Genomic DNA, 11,590 nt, shown 5'->3' on the forward strand with positions numbered 1-11,590 from the left:
CACTTCCTCCTGCTTTCATCAGTTGTTCTGTAGGTCCCTGATGGAATTTTATAGAGACAGTACTAGTAGTGTTCACGACAGCATTTAAGCATTCATGTGTGGGAAGCTCGTTGTTATGGAACCAGGTTGGTAAATCATACAGAACTTTTTTTCACGCAATGCATGATGAAAAGATGGCATTTCTGTGAGCCATCTCCTCTTTTGCTGACACCACTGACTGTGTTTAAAACTTTAAAGGTACACATTTATGTACTTATCATGCACAGAGAGGGTTCCTATGCAAATGAAGACAGAAGACACATTAATGTTACCTAGCTACCAGAATGCCACATCCTCTTCTTGAGATGCTCTGAGTAGAAAGGGTCTGATTTTTCTCAGTGAAAATCTCATGAAGGCTTCCCATGTGCTTAAGTATAGTAGAGACAGACTTACTACTTGCTGCCAAAAAATCATTTATTGAATACAGATGATTTTTCTCTTCACAAACTGTCTGTGTTCATTACGGGTTCTATGAATTTGTTCAATCTTCTAAAATGACTGTATTCCACTGATACTTTATGTAAACGTTCAGTTGACTGGTTCAATAGCATATATATGAAAGTTATGCTAGTTTTTCCGATCTCTTAGGCCACATGGTGTATTTTTGCTATCTAACTAAATAGCAATTCTGAGACTAAGGTTTCTGGTTCAAATATTCACTATTATTACATATTCAAAATCCACTTTCCATTCATATTCTGCAATATTAACTTAAAATGTGTTATTCTAAAATCTCTCCTGTAATCATAGAGGCTAATAAAATGCTCAGTCTAGCAAATGCTATCCAGAAGAGAGGATTACTACCCACTTGTCACTGGGACCGCTCATAATAATAAGCAGTTTCCTCCAGCTCAATAGCAAGTAAGTGTCACAACCAAATTAAGTAGTGCCCATGTCACAAACAAGTAAAACCATTCAAAACAGTTTTTTTCTGCACTAGGTTAACTAAGAGTTAACTAACAAGAAGATAGTAACAGTTTTTTGCTGCGCATGTCAAAAAGAAATTTATAACTGCGACACCAACATGAAATGAAACTTAGCCTTCTGTGCTGTACATAAATCATTATAATTGGTCAAAGAAAACAAGGAGTGACCCTATGATAACACCTAGCGAAAAACCGCTATAATAATTGGTGATTCTAATTAAATTTATGATGTGGCGAAAAGCAATTGGCTAGTACACAAACAAAACCCCGCTGCATTTTCGCGTAGTCGGGGAAGAGCGACTCCGTATACACCTGGAGACCTCTGACATAGGTGTTAGAGAAAACCGGCAATTTGATCACTTGCCAGTTTGTCCCCCCCGTCTTCGACCTTCTCAGACATAATCGACGACCCCGACCCGACAATTCTGCCCGACCAGTTTTGCGAACTGATTTACTTATGCAGACCGACCTACAAACCCTAAGCTGTAACTAACCAAGTATCTTTGACCTCCGTCTTTCACCACCTTGATGGAGTAAGTAAATAATCTTGCTTTGCAACCGATAAGCGTCCGCCTAATTAATTCCACTCCATGCGTCACAAGTACCTGCCTGATGGACCCTTAACTGCCCGGGTGGGAGTCAGGGAGAGCTGCTGGCCGGCTGCCCTGGGGCCCGACAGTAAGCTATATCGCAGCTGTCGAAAGCAAATATAAATATATCTCAATCAAAGCCAAATGAGTCAAAAACATGAAAGGATATTCTCATGTGACTTTATTTCAGTATTTTATATTTTCATAGAATTTAAGGCTAAAAGGTGCATTGGATCATCTTGTCTTACCTCCTATATACTGCACACATTACATTTTAACCAAACACCCTATATCAAACACAAAGATTTTACTTAGCCCTAAACTTTTCACACCTACAGAAACTAAACTGTAGGTGCCACAGACAGAAAACTGGAAAACCAATATGCCATCAGAGACTAAGGACCATGTAATCAGTTATCACATATATCCAACAACCACACCCCTTCCTGTACACAGAGGCAAAAAACCTGAAAGGTCCCTGTTAGTCTGCCTTTGGAGGAGAAATTATTTCCTCACTTTACATCTGATGATCGTAAGGTTCCTGAGCATGTGAACAAGATGCACTGGCCAAGTATCTAAGGAAAAGTATTCTTTCTACCATTTCAAAGTACAGGTGTCCCATTTTTAGCTATGGCCAATCTGCCTGTGAGGGAGTGCCAGTCATCTCCCCCACACCCACCTTTTTGAAATCCTAGACCTGCCCATGCTTTCATAGATGTCATAAATTTCATAGATGTTAGGGCTGGAAGGGACCTCAAAGATAATCAGATCCAGCCCCCTGCCTCAGGGGCAGGAAGTCAGCTAGGGTCAAAGGATCCCAGCAAGATAAGCATCCAATCGTTTCTTGAATGAGTCCAGAATAGATGCCTGCACCACTTCTGGATGCAGTCTATTCCAGGTCTTGGGGGCTCAGACCATAAAGAAATGTTTTCTTATGTCCAGTCTAAAATGGTCTTGGAGTAGTTTATGACTGTTGGTCCTTGTTTTTCCTTGGGGCGCTCTGGTGAACAGACATTCTCCCAGATCCTGATGCGCACCCCTTATGTACTTATAAGCAGCCACCAGGTCCCCCCTGAGCCTGCGCTTTTCCAGGCTGAAGAGTCCCATGGCTCTAAGACTCTCTTCATAAAGCCTATTCTCTTGCCCTCTGATCATGCTCATAGCTCTCCTCTGGACTCTCTCAAGCTTCTTGATATCCTTCTTGAATTGTGGAGCCCAGAATTGGATGTGGTACTCCAGCTGCAGCCTCATCAAGGCCAAGTACAGCAGGAAGATGACATCTTTACCAGCTGCAACATTGCACTGGTGACTTATGTTCATCTTGTGGTCAATCATGACCTCCAAGTCTCTTTCAGCAGTGGTGCTAATGAGCGTACCACTGGTGAGCCTATAAGAGTGCTGCAGGTTTTTCCCCCAAGGTGGAGTACCTTACATTTGAAGGTCATCAAGTTTGTATCTGCCCACTTACTAAGTTTATCCAAGTCAGCCTGGATGAAGAACTGAGTAAAACCACACTAGCCCTGTGGAAATCACATTTGAGAAGGTGTTAATCAGAACAATTTTAGAATGCACATGTTTAGTAAAGTGCACATTTTAAGTGGTTTCTTATAAAATAACTAATAATTTATAGTCAAATAATTTAGAAATTAGATTATTTAAAATTATTGCAAGGTTGGGGTAATCAGTTGACAAAAGAGACAAATCGAACCTGGAATACAAATTAAGCATTTATAACAGTGTGCTCTCAGTTTAAGTGATTTTTTTCACATGTTAAAGTTATCATGAACAAAAAGCTAATCACTGCATGTACAGTAGAGTCACAACTTATTTAGATAGCAAAAAGTTCCACCTTTCATATATTTCAAATGACTAGTATTTTATTTTAATGTAATTTATCATTTTATGCTACAATACAAATTAAAACTGGTACAAAAGCTATGCACAATCAGATTTTTATATCAAGGTTTTTCAGTCAAGTAAGGATTTCTCACTGGCCTAATGGTTATTCCATCTTTCTTTCCTGATCATTCTTTGGATTACCAGCTATTGGCACCTACATGTATTTGGAGAGTTGAATGCTGAATCATGTCTATCTATATATTAAGAGTTTTTAAAAAAAATAATTACACAACACTAATTTTTCAAAGGATAAAGTTAAATTAGTTAGGCAGACTACGCAAGCACCAAGTTAGAAGCTCTGCTTATTATACATATTCTAATTAGCTTTAAAATTAATTCAGGAAAGAAAAAAAATATTATGGTATCATGGACTACTGAAAAGTCATTATAGGCACTGTACAGAGAACTGATATGGTTCTATCCATCATCTGATTTTATCATAATATCCATTGTAGAAGATGTGGAGATTCTAAAAGCAAAGCAAATCACTATATCATACATGTTTTGGTAGTGCTGGAATGATGTTGTAGGCATGATGGCTAAGAAATTTTGGGAGAGGCAAAGATTTTCTGTGGGCGATAGCTTTCATTGAACCAACTATTTGGTTGGGATAGACTCATACAAACTTTCAGATGCAAAGCATTCTTCATCAGGTTACTTGCCGTTGCATATATGGAGTTGTATCCATTCACAGAGGGTTGTAGATAATGAGTCCCCTACAGATGATGTTATGTTTCTTGCACAAACTTAGGAAGAAGATATTGCTGTGTAGTCTCGCTTCTTTTTTCTTTAGGTTTTGGATTTTCCATTGTAAGTGGGATGTTTTGGTATCTTCCAAGTTTTGGTAGTGCTGGAGTGATGTAGCAGTGATGATCCAGGATATGAGAAGCAAGGATTTTTGTGGGGGATATCTTTTGTTGGACCAACTACGTGGTTGGGATAGACTTAAACAAGCTTTCAAATGCAAAGCATTCTTCATTACATGCAAAAAAAGATATTGCAAATATCCCATAAAAATCCTTTCTTTTAACTGTATCATATAAATTTAGTAAATCATAGGAGCTCTAGGAAAGTAGAGTTGGAAGGAACCTCATGAAATTATCTAGCCCAATCCCCTGCTCAAGGCAGGATCATCCTCGACTAGATCATCTCAGTCAAGTGTCTGTCTAACCTCTTTTAACTTCTGTCTGCTTTTTTAAATTTTCAAAGATGGAGATTCTACAGCTTCTCCAGGTAGCCTGTTTCAATGCTTAATCACTCTTCTAGTCAGAAAGTTTGTCCTAATCTCCAAGCTAAATGTCCTCTGCTGCACCTTGCTCTTAGCCCTGTCACCCTACAGCCACAGAGAAAAGTCTATTTCCATCCTGTTCACAAGCACCCTTTAGGTATTTGAAAACTTATCAAACCTCTTTGCAGTCTTCTCTTTTCTAGGCTAAATAACCCTAGTTCTTTCAGGTTTTCCATACAAGTCATGTTTCCCAAGCCTCTAATCAATTTTATTGCTTTCCACCCAACTCTTTCCAATCTGTCCCCATATTTCTTGAAGTGTGGGCCCCAAAACTGGGCACAGTTCCCCAGATGAGGGTACACCTCACAATTGCCACATAGAGTGGTAGACTCACTTTCCTTTCTTAGCATGAGCAACTCCTGTTAATGAAACCCAGTATTCTGTTAGCCTCTTTGTGCAACAAGAGCACACTGCTGCTTCATATTCAATTTTGGGTCCAGGATAACCCCCAGTCCTTCTTTGCAGTACTGCAGCCTAGCCAATCATTTTCTACTCAGTAATTGGTGCAGGTGGTTATGCTAACCTAAGTGCAAGACTTTGCATTTGGGCCCTTGTTGAATTTTATCTGATTGATTTTTTGGTCCATTTCTCCATTTTATCATTCTGGATCCTAACCTTACCCTCCAGAATGTCTTCAACTGAACCCAAATTGATGTCATATGAACATTTGCTAAGCGTACACTCAATACCATCCTTCAAATCATCAATGCAAATGTTAAAAAATACCAGACCCAGGACAGACTCCTGAAGAACCCCACTAGATACCACCCTACTAGATACTGAGCCAACTATTGACTACGTATTAACTCAACCAGTTTAATAGATTCATAGATGTTAGAGTCGGAAGGGACCTCACTAAATCATCGAGTCCGACCCTCTGCATAGGCAGGAAAGAGGGCTGGGTTCAGATGACCCCAGCCAGATGCCTATCTACCCTCCCCTTGAAGACCAGCCAGATGCCTATCTAACCTCCTCTTGAAGACGTTATGTATACACCTTATGTATACAGTTATGTATACACCTTACAGTACTTTAACCTATTCTGTATTTTCTTATCATATTAGTGAGTATGTTGGGGAAGACATCATTGCTAAAGTCCATATGCTTTCCTCGTGCACAGAGCCTGTCAACTTACCATAAAAGGAAAACAAGTTGGCCAGGCATGACTTGCTCTTGGTGAATCCATGCTGGCTGTTCCGGATCACCTTATTCAGACTTAGATAAGCTACGTACTTGAAGCCTTATGACCTAGCTGTACAATGAGTGTTAATGTAAATGGGAGAGAGGGGTACAAGTTAAAATGTTTTTACATGTCTTTGAAATCATCTCTCTATGTCTGTATTATTTTCCTTAAGTATTATAATACTCAGGAGCTCTCATCAGGGACCAGGCTCCTGTTGTGCTAGACACTGTACAAGCACAGAATAAAAAGACATTCTCTGCTACAAAGAACTTACAGTCTTAAGTATAGACAAAGACAACAGATGGGTACAGACAGACTGTAGAGTACAAGGAAACAAGACAATATTGGACGGCATGATAGGCAGTAAATTCAGCACTCCCGAAGCCTAACTGCTGTTAATTTTTTTTGCATCATGGAAAAGATGAGTTTTAAGGAAGGACTTGAACAATGAGTCAACTCTGTGGGTATTTGCTAGGTGCTCTTCCTAAGCATAAAGTGAAGCAATGGAGAAAATAAAAATGCACATGTTTGAGAATTTAAGAAACGGACAAATAAGGTGGCATTATTGCAGGCAGAAATCAATTTTGATGCAATGTGAGGGGTGGTAGCTGGTGTCTGGATAGTCTATGAAGGACTTAGACAGTGAAAACAGGTATGACAGGCTGGAGAAGGATGAGTCAGTAATTAGTCATGAACTAGGAAAATGATCTGTAAAGTAGTAGTGCTAACTACTGTTTTATAGTAGTGCTAATGTCTATTTGGGGACAAACACTGAAGTTTTGTGGGTTGTGAAACCATACAATAGAAATATTTGAGCTATTAATTCCTATGTTTGCTGGAAAATGACTTAGAGTCCCCTTTTAGAGCTGAATTGTAGTTTGTTCTTATTACAAAATTACTGTTGATAGGCAGTCTTCTAGGCCTCTTTTGCAAAGTATACAAGCACCTACTTAATTGCTTTCCTCAGTCAGGGCTGTGAACTCAGTGCAGAAACTAGTCGGGCATAGCCCATCTCTATACCACACAGCAAAGTATATCACTGAAAGCATCATGATAATTTATTATTATAGAGCCAAATCTTGAAATCTTCACTCACTCCTTACTGAGGCAAAACTTTCAATGAGTTCAATAAACATACTTGAGTTTTCCTCCATAAATCGTGAATGAGATGTAGCTTATATCTTATCAAGAATTATGAAAATAATTCTGGACACTAAGGTGGAGAGCTCAATTATATAAAAATGTCTGATTGCTGGTACTGTGGTAATCCCTAGCAAAATAAAAAACATATTCTTCATTGATCATTAGTTTATTTTTAATGTAATGACTCATTTATACCATAGAGCTGCACATCTAATTGGAATCCTTTCAACTTTCACATTCAAAACTGAAATGTTAGGCTTGAAATAGGCAAAGTTTATCTCTCTTAATAGAATGGGTTAAGTGATATAAGGCAGTTGACAAAATCAGGTCAAAAAGCAGAAGTAGGAATAATATGAGTCTAAGAAATAGTTTCTGTCGAAAAGAGAGAATCAAAAAATGTCAGGCTTTTCGTTAATTGCTTGAAGTTTTCAAAAATTAATTACACCCACAGCCTTGTTTATTAGAGCAAACAAATGGCTTCTAGTATAGTGAACGGAGAAATGTAGGATGGAAAGAAAATAAATATAACTCTACCAACTTCCCTACTTCTAACTAAAGTTATTCCTTGAATTTAATTTAAATGCAAAGACTTCAGTCATGAAGCTAATTACTAATCCTTGATATAGTTACAGAAGCAACCGCCTTCATAATTAATTCATTAAAATGTTTGTATTACTGGGCATTAAGAATACCAATGTTGACTTTCAAAAGCAGGAATATTGGTCTTGACATTTTGACTCTTCAGAGATTTGCAATTTTCTAACCGTTAATTCCCAATTCCACATGACAGCAACCAATACTGATTCTTCTCTCACACAGACTCATTTAAATCAGCGTAACTACCTTGAAATCAGTGGAGCTGTACCAGTGCAAAGCTGAGAATTGAGTTCCCTATCTCTAAGAATGCTTTAAAAGAATATTATGATAGCAGCTAACCAAACACACCTAAGAAGTAAAGCCATATGATTTTTGTTTGCAAGACTTACCTGTATTTCTCACTTCCATGTCACTAGGAAGGCCGTATCAGTATGCCATCAAACAGAGCTTATATCCTTAGATTTTAATCAGCAATGAAAAGTAAGACGGTTTGTGGCTCTAGTTCAGAGGACAGCATGTATGGAGGCTGAAGAGGTGGACAGAATGTGTTCCTTGAAGCACAGAGATTTTACAGTTCTAACGCAACGGACATTGCTAGACTTCCCAAGGCAAGTCAGAAGGAATGTGGAGAATGGAACTGCCCCCTTCCATGCCCCTGATCTGCAGAGTTGGCCTACAGAGTAGAAAGCTGAAACTACTGTATCCTCTTCAACTGTGGCAGAGTAGTCCTGCTTAACTTGCTTTCCCCTGAACACAAGGGAAGATCCTTGAACACAGAATGCTCTTGTTTCAGGCACATTTCTTTCTGGAAATCTTGCTGGAGTCATGGCCCACTTGCCTACCACTCCATCCCATCATCCTCATGACACAGAGCAGTCTTTGGCCCCCGGAAGCACATCTTTATATATGTTACAATGGTTTCTTATTAGCTAGCGTCCAGGGACAGATCCATCATTTTGGAAAGGGGGTGCAGGAGCAGTGACCTGTGCTACAGGGATGGCTGCATCCTGGTTCCAAGCTTCCCCTCCCACACATTGGGGCAGGGGGGTGGGCAGACTGTACAGCAGAAGCAGCAGCAGTAGGGAACTTTCCTATATCCCGCAAGCAGGTAAGAATCTTCCCTTCCCTGCCCTCTGTTCTCAGTGCTATGTTCCCTCCCCTTCCCTCCCATTCTCCCTTCCCCTGACCACTGCTGCCCCTGTCCCTAGCTGACCTGTTGGTGGTTGGGAGGGGGTCCAGAGTTGTTCTTGCCAAGTTCCAGCTGGGCTGCACATGGATCCATGCTCAGCTGGAGACAGCAGCTGTAGTGACAACCACAGGCAATTTCCCTTCCCCTATACCTACTCTTGGGCTGGCAGGGAACAATAAGGAGACTGGGCAGGGAGGATGGTCCTGAGCTCTGCTTGGAGGCTGGCTAGAGCAGGGCAGAAACAGCTCTGGAGCACTCCTGACCCCTCTACCTCGCACATCAGCTGGGGACAGTGGCAGCCGCAGTAGCAGATAGGGGAGAGGAGACAGGAGAAGAAGGAAGGGGATAGAAACAGTTGGAAAGGGCTGCATCTGCGCCATTGCACCCCCCTGGATCTGCCCCTGATAGTGTCAAATAAATGTTAATCGATAGCCCAGCCCATAGTCCAAACCTACTAGATTGAAATTTGCTCTTTGAATAAAAAAAATGTGGCTAGCTGCAAATATTTGCAACTCTTGAAGGGAGTTACTCTTGCTGCTGCAATAACCTTGGTGCACAGGCCTTGTTAATGAAATAGGGTGGAATCTGAGGATGTTCATGCAGCTGTTGGACAGGAATGTGAGCACTGTAAATTCTGTATAGAGCATATATTATTCAGTATAGAAAGACATGAGTGCTGCGGAGATGAAACCCCATTGAAAACGAAACAAAACACTGAGGTTCCTAAGTTGCTTAAGCGCTTCTGAATTTTTTTTCCATGGCCCCATGCCTCAAGGAGATGACTTTCTGGGTTGGACACAGATGTTGGCTGTCATGGTTCTTCTACTTTACCTGTGGCAGGTTAGGGTTTTAGGTCTGTGTTGTGTCAGGGTTGAAAGTAGTCTTATGTAGAGTTTAGATTATGGTTTGGATGAAGCCATTTGGCTAGGGCTAGTTCTGCCTCAGGCAGAGGGTTGGCCTAGACCTCTGGTGGCTCCTTCCAACCCTGCTTCTCTATGATGTTGGCTGCCATGGTTTCCCTGCTTTACCTGTGGCGAGTTCAGGTGTTATGTCTTGTGTTGTGTCAGGCTGGAAGGTAGTTTTTAAAAGAGTTTATGGCTCATATGGGGTGGTTTGGATAGGGATCATCCTGCCTCAGGCAGGTGGGGTTGGACTAGATCAGAGTTTCTCAACCTGTGGGTTGCAACCCAAAAGTGGGTCACAAGAGTATATGAAAGGCTTGTGAGCAAACTTTAAAAATGGATCAATAAACTTTAAAATGGATTCTCCTTTAAAGGAGAAAAATGTGGGAAACTGTGGTTTTCCCTTGTAGGCTGGCAGTTTGCCCAGCACCAAAAGCCCTCTCCTTGCCCCCAAAACCCACCCCCCTGCCCCACACACTGAGGGGCTGGGGCAGCAGGTTGGGAGTGGAGGGCACTGGGTGGGACTGGCCATCAGTGATTACAAATGGGTCCTGGTACAAAAAAGGTTGAGAACCACTGGACTAGATGACCTCTGGTTCCTTCCGGGCTGAGATAAGTTTAGATGTGCAGATGCAGATCTCGGCCTTTGTGTCCCATTCTGAGACAAGGGCAGATGGTATCAAGCGAAAAATCACCTGGCAATCTACACAGTATAAATAAGGAATTCCAGGGCGCATTTACATGTGCACTTTAATGTGCATTAGCCTGTTTTAATGGGCATTAGAGTGTCACTTAAAAATCCATGTGCTTTCCCTAACGCACATTAAAATAGGCGAATGCGTATTAAGTGTCACTTAAAAACCATGATCTTTAGTTCATGTGCATTAAGACAGGCTAATGTGCATTTTCCTAGTACCTCACAATGGAGGGCATTTGTACTCAGAGACGACCCTAGCAGGGTGTGGGGCCTCCTTAATACTGCGTGGGGCCGTGGTGTCCTCATAAAGGGTGCTGGGGGTGGTCTCTGTGCTCCTTCCGGAGCACAGGTCTGATCCACCAGCTCCAGGCGGGTGCCACAGGAGGGGCCACAGCCCCTCTGCCCAGTGCTGCAGGCCCCCCCAAAGCACGGGGCCCAGGGCAGTTGTCCCGTTCGCCATCCCCTAGGGACGGCTCTGTTTATACTCATACATTATTTTGATACATTTTCGATTAATTGAGTCTGCTCCGCCTGCAAGCTGACGTGTGCTGCGCTGCATCGCGTGCGGCTGCCTAAGCAGTGAAATGCAGAAAATGGCAGCGATGTGCTTTTGAACTAAAACACATAGCGGGTGTTTTAGTTCAAAAGTGCGCTACTACCATTTTCTCAGCACTGGTGTGCATTTCGCCGCTTAGACAACGCGGTGCCCAGTGTTTTGCAGCGCACGCCTGTGTACAAATGCCCCATGGTACTAGATTATAGCGCCTTAACTGAAGCAGGTTAATGCAGGGAGACGGGCGCCCCCAAGAGGAAACCTGTGCCTCTGCACGCGGGGCTGGTGTTTTTCCCAGCCGATGCAACGCGGCTCTTGTCCTTTTTCTTGGGTTTTGTTCTGTGTTTTCTCCTCTCTGGGCGCGCGGGACGAGGCAAAGGGGCCACCCCACACGTCCGCGCCCTGCAGGGACAGGCGCCCCGCGCTTTCCGCCGGGCGTGAGGCGGCGTTTTAGACCGTGCAACAAGAGCAGATGGGAAGGGAGGGGAGGGAAAAAATCCAGCCCCCAAAAAGGGGCTGAAGTTGTGCGGAGGGAGCTGAGAGGCGACGGCCTTTCCCGAAGTTTAGGGGCAAGCGGGGGCCGT

Source organism: Alligator sinensis, unplaced genomic scaffold (genome assembly GCF_000455745.1).
Source record: "Alligator sinensis unplaced genomic scaffold, ASM45574v1 scaffold889_1, whole genome shotgun sequence".
In the NCBI taxonomy this organism is placed as follows: Eukaryota; Metazoa; Chordata; order Crocodylia; family Alligatoridae; genus Alligator; species Alligator sinensis.